Raw genomic sequence first — 9,030 nt, forward strand, 5'->3', positions numbered from 1 at the left:
TTTACAACTGACATATACAGAAAGATACAGCTAAACACATAAAAAATCGTGGTCACTCATGTCTGTTGTATAAATAGACTTGGCGTTTTAAAAGGCTTTCATTGCCTTTCAACTCAGTGGTAATGAACTTCCTTTGTTTATTTGTCCAAACGTGCATATCACAAAGAGTGGAATAACGCACCTCAGCAAGTCATAAAGCGGCAACTTTGGCGTTTTAAGAAAGACTTAAGTCGTTATTTCCAAAAATACGTAAACAGTTCTTATGTTATAGTTTCTATAGTCGTTGTGACTTCTTGTTTATCACACTGTAATTCTTTATTTTCCTTCCCTGCATGTATCTTGAATAAAGTCGTATGTTTTGTGATGTTATCTTCTACTCCTTCAATTTCGCAGATCAATGTTTGAAAAGTTTCCTTGCTGTAAGAAATAACAGTTCACGGTATCTGAGCCGCCCTGAAGGCATGTAACAATACATGCCATTCTTTTGAAAAGTTAATAACAATTTATCACGTGTTATTACTGTAAATGGTAAACATGTGAGAGTTTCCAGGGGAAACCGCACCCAACCAGAAACTCCTAACAATAAGGTTTTTTTTGAAGGAATTTAATATGTTTGTTCTTTGAAGCAGTTTCTAAAAGCAACTTCACACGGGGACTCAATTCATTTACTGGTCTTACATTAAGATATCAGTCAAGACTACATGTGATTTGACAGTTCAGGATTTCTTGACGAGCTTTGTTTGAAGTTGGCAAAGTTTCAAGGTTATTGTTTCGCTGCATCCTTTTTCAAATCTCTTGACAAGGAAGCGTAGAAAAATTCTTGTACTGGATTTGTAGGCACCTTGATCGATTCGAATAGCTAGGAAGCGTCGCTCCACAAACGTGATCAGTTGAAATCATAACCCTCCGGGGAACCCATTACCCCCTTCCATTTGCGACTCTGATTAGGCCTCCTGAAGCGTGAAAAGCGTTTGAGAATTCTCTGGAAACTTTCACTATTGTTTCTTAAAATAGCGAGGAAAAACAAGCACATTGCGTAGATTGGTGGTAGCTGAAGGAACTAACGACGTTAAATAAAGTTACTTTACCTTTACTTATTGGTCACGTTAACCAAATGACTCATCACTTGTTCGTACGAAAAAAGAACAACAATCATTAATGGCCACAGCAAGAATGCGTAACTGATTAATTATCCCGAGGCCAAGAGCACTTTTCAAGCCCTTAGCGAAGAAACCTACCAGAAATTTAATGTTCAAGAAACTCTTGGAACAAACTGGAATTACTGGCAAAAATGGATTGCAAAAATAGTTTTCTCGAAATTTGGCTAAAGTTTTCAAATACCCCTAATTATGAACAACTCAATAAACATTGCATGATGTTAGCTTAGCAAGCATTCAATAGGTTACCCCTTTCCATTTTATACTTGACGTTTCGTATGTTGCAACATACATCATCAGAAGTGACGGTACCGTCACTTCTGATGATGTATGATGATGTATGTTGCAACATGCAACATACGAAACGTCAAGTATAAAATGAAAATGTTTGTAACCGCTGTTTGTTTTCTTTTGCTGCTGAAATTGAAATGGCCAAAGGACAAAAGTATTTATGAGGTTATTCCTTCTTGTCGGCATTATCAAAGGAATTCTGTTAGTTTTTGTTATTACTGGGTTGCCAGGCAATCCAGTCGAAAATTATGTGTAGCAATTTTCCGTTTTTTTTTTTTTCAATAAAAAATAAAAAATTGTCAAGTACTTGTGAAGAATTTAAATTTCGTGGCTGGTATGACGTGGCGTTTCGTCTCGGCCAAGAGACTCATCAGATACTTTTCGAATTCCAGCAAACTCGTTGAGCATCGCGCTCAAAGTCCCGTTCGCGAAGTCAAGATGTTAGCAGTCTGGCCTTCTATCACAGAAGGATTCCCAACCGCAAAGTTCACGAGTTATATGCAATATGTTTTTTTTTCTGTGTCGGAAATCGGAAAAGTTGCGCAATAGGGTCTTTCATGTTACTCGACGCGACGCAACGAAAACGTCACAAATTTTGCATATTTAATGAGCAAATACAATAGCTTTGCACGCTCTGCACGTGCATTTTTCATTCTTGTACATTTCTTTCACGTTCTCGGCAACTCTGCGACGTGAAATGGCCAATTCTGTAGTTTTACGGAGAACGTGAACACAAGTCAGCGAATTTGAATTTTCTGTCATAGCTTCAACACCGCAAGCTTTAAGAAGATAGCCACACCGACATAATTACGAAAAAGATTAATAAATCTGAACTTGCTTTTTTCCTTTTTCATTCGCTCGCTGAGAGTGTGCTTGTTTTCTTTTAAAACTCATGCGGTTCAAGAAAAAGGCCTGTAGGGTTACTGAAAGTAAAAGGTTTCGAATTGTCCGCGTTTTGATGTTCCGGTTGCTGCTTTAATAATTGAATCATTTTCTTTGCTTTCTTCTATAGAAAAAATCATTGCCAAACTGGTGAATTCCAAAGTAAATTTCACTCGAAAAACTGATATCGTAGTCATCGCTTTGTGATTCATGCGATATCGGTTTTTAGCGTAAAATTTACCGTGGAATTCACTAGTTAGGCAATGAATTTTTCTTTAGAAGAAAGCAAAGAAAATGATTTAATTATTAAAGCAGCAACCGGAAACATCAAAACGCGGACAATTCGAAACCTTTTATTTCCACTAACCCTACCGGCAGTAAGAATAAATAACCAGGGAGGTCTGCCGTTTAGGCTTGGCCAAATCTATATATTATTCATTTGCACTCAACTCTGCAAAGTCTTCAGGTAAAAAGATAATAATTGCAAATGTGACTAATAGACCAATTTCGATATATTAAAATTCAGTCCTAAACAAAAGGCATCATCTCGAGGCTCTGGGAACGAAAATAAGAATTTGTGACAGTCAAGAATTAATTGAAAGAAAGTTTCTTGTCTATTTTGTGCTTCATTATTCAAGAAAAAAGGTTCTTAAAATTAGGGTTTGATCCTGAACTCCGGTGAGAAATTTATTTATTTGCGTATGGTTTAACACGGAATGTGTTGCTTGTTTGCACACACTGAATAAAATAAAAAGTTTTTTTCGCTAGTAGCAAATATGTCGTTTGTTTCAACAAATTTTTTGGCTGGAAAAGGTTTTGGTGAGATTTGTGGATTCATCGTGTTGTGTAAATATTGACTAGTTCGCATACGTGGGTTGAAGTTCTCATAATGATGACAGGATTTCTTGCTGTTTTGTCATTCTGGTGTAAAATGAAGTTAATTTGGGAAGCCAGCAATATTCCTTGAAGTTTGTCGACTTTATCTACTGCTCATTTAGGTGAATTTTTACTTTCTTGACCAAATTTAATTTATGCAGCAATTATTTACAAACAAGAAGCTATTTTTAAAATAAATAGTGTTTCGTTTCCTGACTGATTATTTGTTAGAGTGTTTGGGAACGAGTGCGAGAATTTTAGGGGGACAAACACGTACCAAAGGCAACCCGGTCTACGCTCAAGGAGCGTCTATTTTTTAAAACCATAGCAAGGTTTAGACTTGAGCCTCGTCACCTTTTCATTCATATAGTAATCTTGACGCACTTTGCCATCTTCTCCTCCACTGAAGACAACAAGGACTGAATGCGACGATTCTTTTCTGAGTTTCGCGCCATTTTTTGACAGCTGCCAATCGAGGAGGTCAAACAGAGAAATCGGAAAAAAGTCGACATTTTCCTCTTTTGACTGAAAGAGGCAAAAGCTGAAAATACTCGAGAAATTTCTCGTCAGTGACTTTTTCGCAAAAATAAAGCGACAACTTGAGAAAATTGATTTCAGCAACATCCGAGAGAAATCCTAAAACAAGTCCACTTTATTCGAAAAAAAAAAATGACAGTTATTTCAGAGTTTTTGAACTCAAGTGAGATCGAGATAAAAACTCTAGTAGTTTTCGTTTTGCTAGTAAATCGCAAATGAAAAGGGAGATTTTTATGGAGTCTTGCATTTTCTAGATGCAGTTTTTAATGAAAATTAGAATTGCCGGAAGCGATCACTGATTAATAAGGATCCCTGATTCTTTGACCGCGGATCATTCAGGTTATAATGAATGAGATCATGCAGAAGTTAATCTCTTTTCTTTATCTACGTCCAAAATAACCTGATAAAAAATGAGCTCACTTGAGTTAAAAAAACCGGAAATAACTGTCACTTTTTTTCAGTATTGATTATGGCCTACGTCCTGTTTACATTGGCATGATGGGTTTCTTATCTTTGTTGTTCTTATTCAATTTTGAACAATTTCTTTCCAACTTCACGGCCTTACACGGCCCCACAAGCTGTGCAGAGATATAAGTTTACACAAATCTTACTTCACTTAAAGGGGCTATGTCACGTTATTTTAGAGTGTTAGGGGAAATCTTTACTTAATCACGAGTTTAAAACTTGAAAATGGTAATGTATAATTCCTTTACTGATAAAATTATCGTTACATCACAAACAAGATGATTTTGAGCATAAACGGCCTTTATCCATGCGATTTGCATTAAACTTGAAAAAATTCGGGCTGACTTTTTTCAAGATTACCCAAATGCAATCCGTTTCAATCTTGTCCATTTGTGTCCATCCATGCTTTTCTTCCCTTTTGCTGTATTTCTTCTATGTTGTTCAGCCGTTTTAATTGGTTATTGCAATGTTTGATTCTACTTTTTGGGCATTTTGGGTGTCATAAAATTATATCATTTTGCGTGACATAGCCCCTTTAACTCCGTCTATTCTTCTTCCATCTCCCCGGCGCATAAAGTGAGTTCGAAAATTTGGTAAATAATTTGACCCAATGCAATGCAATACAATACAAACTTTAATGCCAGAGTTTTGAGGCAACTCCAGCAACTGTGGACAATCTTCCTGTCGGTGTAAGTGGGTTGATCTGATAGGCGTAATTACAAGTTGAGAAGCTAAATATTTTGAGCAAGAGCCGATACAACGTAGGTTTGATTTTAGTGGTGTACCACATATCGGCTGGCCAAACCAGCCTTCTTCAGGTACAATGAAGGTTTGCATTGGATAGCTTCTATGTACATATATTTATAAAATAATTAGGATAGTACGCGCTCGCTCATTGGTCAATAGCTGTCTTTAGATACGATTATGGAAGCACGGCTGTGACATCACACGAATTTTGATTGCTTATGTATTGTCAGACGCGCGTTTTGATTGGTTTTTACGAAATATGAGCGTGTGTCAAGAAAATCTTTTTCAATCAAGAATTTTAAAAACCAGCATTTTCCTTCATTTGTTGAATTATCTTTGAGGAATATTTAATAAAAGCAACAGAGGACTTTTTTCCGTGTTTCCATCTCCTCATCTTAACACTCGGGGAAATTTGGAGAATTCTCGACAGTTATGCCAACCCTCAACTGCTTCTCGGGTTTGCATAACTGTCTCGAATTCTCCCAATTCCCCTCGTGTGTAGATGAGGCTATGGAAACACGGAAAATGTCCTCTGTAGTAAATGAATGTTGACGTAATACTGGAAAAAATGTGATAAAATATGGTAGTTACAACAAATTTTAATGACACCTTTCAGCGACAATAATATCTCTAAATTACAGTGATACAATAATGAATAAAAGGGAATGTGATTTAAGCAGAAATGAAACGAGATAGAAATAATTTGCGCCAAAAATTATGTAAAAGACCGACCTGAAAGGAAGAGGGCTAACAACTGTAATAGCTAAGTTGGCCCATAATTTATGTTTGAAACGGAGGAACAGAGTCACTTTCACCAGGAGCCCATCTGGAGCGTGCAACTTCCATACAGCGTCTGTGAAACGGCGTTTTCACAAGTAGGTTTATTTTTAGAGTAGCCCTTCCCGCGAATTAGGTCAAAAAACAAAGGCATTTCCGGTTCGGTGACCCTATGACGTCAGCTTAATTTCTTGTAATTGGTCATCGGGCTCCTGTGGGAGTCTCATCCGCGGGAAATTCAATCTTAAAATAAATCGGTCTGTGAAAACGCCATTACACGGACACAGTAGAGTTGTAGGCTCCGGGTCATGGGTTCTGGGTTTCACCCCGTCTACCCTTACGTCCACCATAGTTAGTAACTACTAACTATGCGTCCACGTATCCAGATATTGTCCTCCGCTTTTGACTCTCGTCTACCCAAATACGGCGTTCTCGGTCACCGAAAACAAAGCCGGTTTTTGAAAAAGCACTACAGGGTGTATTTTTTAGAAAACGGCAGTTTATCGTATTCATGTGGACGGGTGAAGATCTGGGTGAAAACGGAGGTTTTCGAATACCATGACATTAGAGGCTCGTGACACCATAGTAGGCGCATGCGTAGACGCATGCTTGCTCTGTAGGTGGAGGTTAGTGTTTTCGGATCGTGTTAGCGGGGTGATGTAGCAGCTCTCGTAACGTATAATGTGATTGTCTCGTCGCTACCTTAGCCAAAAACAAAATACTAAACAATTAAAACAATGATTTAGACTTTAAATGAAAACAATAGAAGCTTTTTTTTTAATTTGCAATATTATTTACAGTGCACACTTCAGTATTAAAACTGACGACGCCACTGATAACGTTAGCAGAACTAAAAGTATCAACAGCACGATTCACAGTTACAGTACTTACAAAACTAAGACTAGTGCTTTTAGAATCAGTTTTGGTTTACTTTTGCTTATACTTTTCGGTTTCATTACAAATATAATCACCCGAGGTCAATTGTTAACACAGCAGTGTTTGGCGCCATTTCTCTTTAATTTGCGCTAATGTTTTAAGCGAGTATTTACAAGCTTCGCGACACATACTTAGAATGTTCTCCTTAATACCATCCCTCGCACTGTGTTTTCCGTCGTAATTCCTCGCGGAGAGCTTCAATGATGTTTGCGTTCATAATAGCGTGATCAGCGCTAATGGCTTCAAGATGTTCAAGATATTGTGCGGTAATTCGGTAGATTTAACAACATTGTCTTGCATGAGACGTATTTTCCAGAACCCACACGAATAGCGAGCTCGGTACAACTCAGTAAGCTGGATGAATGAAGCGAAGCCTGAGTCTTTTGGCATTCATGAAAGAGAACACAAAGTAGAATGTGAAAGAGATATATATTGCGTTATATTTAAAAGCGTCATAGACAGATCACTGATTGAAAGCATTGAGAAGGAAAGTGGGAACGAGATTCAAGTCAATTTTCACAGATTATTAAAATTGGCTGGTCGTGTTTCACAGGTCATGATTTTGTCTAACATTAAAAATAGTTGCGGAGTCTGTGTTTTGTGTGTAACCTCTTCACCCACAGTGAAGCCTGCCGCGAGGAATTACGACGGAAAACATAGCGTGAGGGATGGTATTAAAGGGGAACTTTCTAAGTATGTGTAGCGAAGCTTGTATTACTCGCTTGAAACATTAGCACAAATTAAAGATAAATGGCGCCAAATATTGCTGTGTTAACAATTGACCTTGGGTGTTTATTTGTAATGAAACCGAAAAATATAAGCAAAAGCAAGCCAAAACTGATACTAAAAACACTAACCCCCTTCTCCCCCCCCCCCCCCCCACTCTAGTCCAGTCTCGTCCAGAGTCCAGTCCAGAGTCTAGTCGATATTTTCCGACTGGCGTTTCCGAAGTAATACCGCAACCTTATCACAAGCTGAGGCATTAGAAACTGTTTACATAGTTGAGGACCCTTCAGATATTTGAAAATGACGTGGTGTAGCCTGTCAGTGATAACGCATTCAAACACGAAATCAGGCATTATTTCCTAACAGGATCAGAAAGGCAACTGATCGCAACAGAACTCCCATTTTGTATAAAGCAATGTATCCGCGACTTCTTCACAGGTCTACTTTGATTTATTGCCATAACATCGCATGTAAAGTTTCAAATGCGCCGTAGATTTAAAACCATTAATATTTGGAATTACTTGAATTCTTCTGTAGTTCCAAATATAAAGCTTTGCAAATGAGGAAGAGATAATTAAGGAAGGGGCGTGGCTTTGTTAGAATGCCAAGCACCCGTGGGGGTAAGGGGGAATCTCATATGGAACAGACGGGGATGCTCGTCGGAAATTTTGAAATTTAAGCCCTAAAGGAGACAATCTGGGCGTGGCTCAAGCTTTTTGTGACCCCTAAAGAAGACCAATCTGGGCGTGGCTTAAGCAAATTTTGACCCCTAAAAACAAGTTAATGAGAAAATTTGACTTCTGTTTCTCTTCGCGTAATTCTGTGTTTCTTCGCGGAACCCTAATTAAACCTTGGCGGCTTAAAATATTAGCGCTTTGCCCGGAACACCCTAGGCGAGACCAAAATCAAATTTACAAGCGAGTCGACGAGCATCCCCGTCTGTTTCATATGGGAGTGCCCCCTCCCCCCCCCCCCCCCCCCACGGGGCCAAGCACCACATCTTGCAAAGTAAAGGAAGTCTTTTCATTCATAGATGAAAACCAGAACAGTTCAAAACTACTCCAAGGATGTGAGAGCAACTACATAGCAAATGATACAAGGTTTCTGAGTTAGATTTAAATTCAGGACTTTGTATTGAAAAGCTTTAAGATATATGGCTCGAGAGCTACTTTATGAGGCAAGATGAAAAACTGTTCGACCTGTATGGCCGTGAGATTAAACTCATTTTGCAACTTAATGGTCTCACTCGGTGGCTGGGCTTTTTCCTTGTCAATAAAGAGTAGATATCCTTTGATGTCTTCTCTGTCACATCAAACCTCTCATCTTCAATGTTAAGAGATAGAGGGATTACAGAATGGACTGGATTTTCTTCAGTTTAACAAACATGGCACAGAGTGTTGCAGTCCCATCCAAACCAAGAAGTTTGTTTTTTTTACGCTGTCCTCTATGATCTTAAAAGAGTCAGTATTATTTAAATGAATCAACAAATCCTTCACAAAAACGATACCGGACTCGAAGTATGGGCTATAAAATACCACAGCGTTGTTTACTCGGAATTCCTTATTATTCCATATTATATTACACCAATCCGCTTTAGTTGAAACTCTGACCACCACTGCAATCAACTCGGTGTAAA

This window comes from Montipora foliosa, chromosome 8, assembly GCF_036669935.1.
Source record: "Montipora foliosa isolate CH-2021 chromosome 8, ASM3666993v2, whole genome shotgun sequence".
In the NCBI taxonomy this organism is placed as follows: Eukaryota; Metazoa; Cnidaria; class Anthozoa; order Scleractinia; family Acroporidae; genus Montipora; species Montipora foliosa.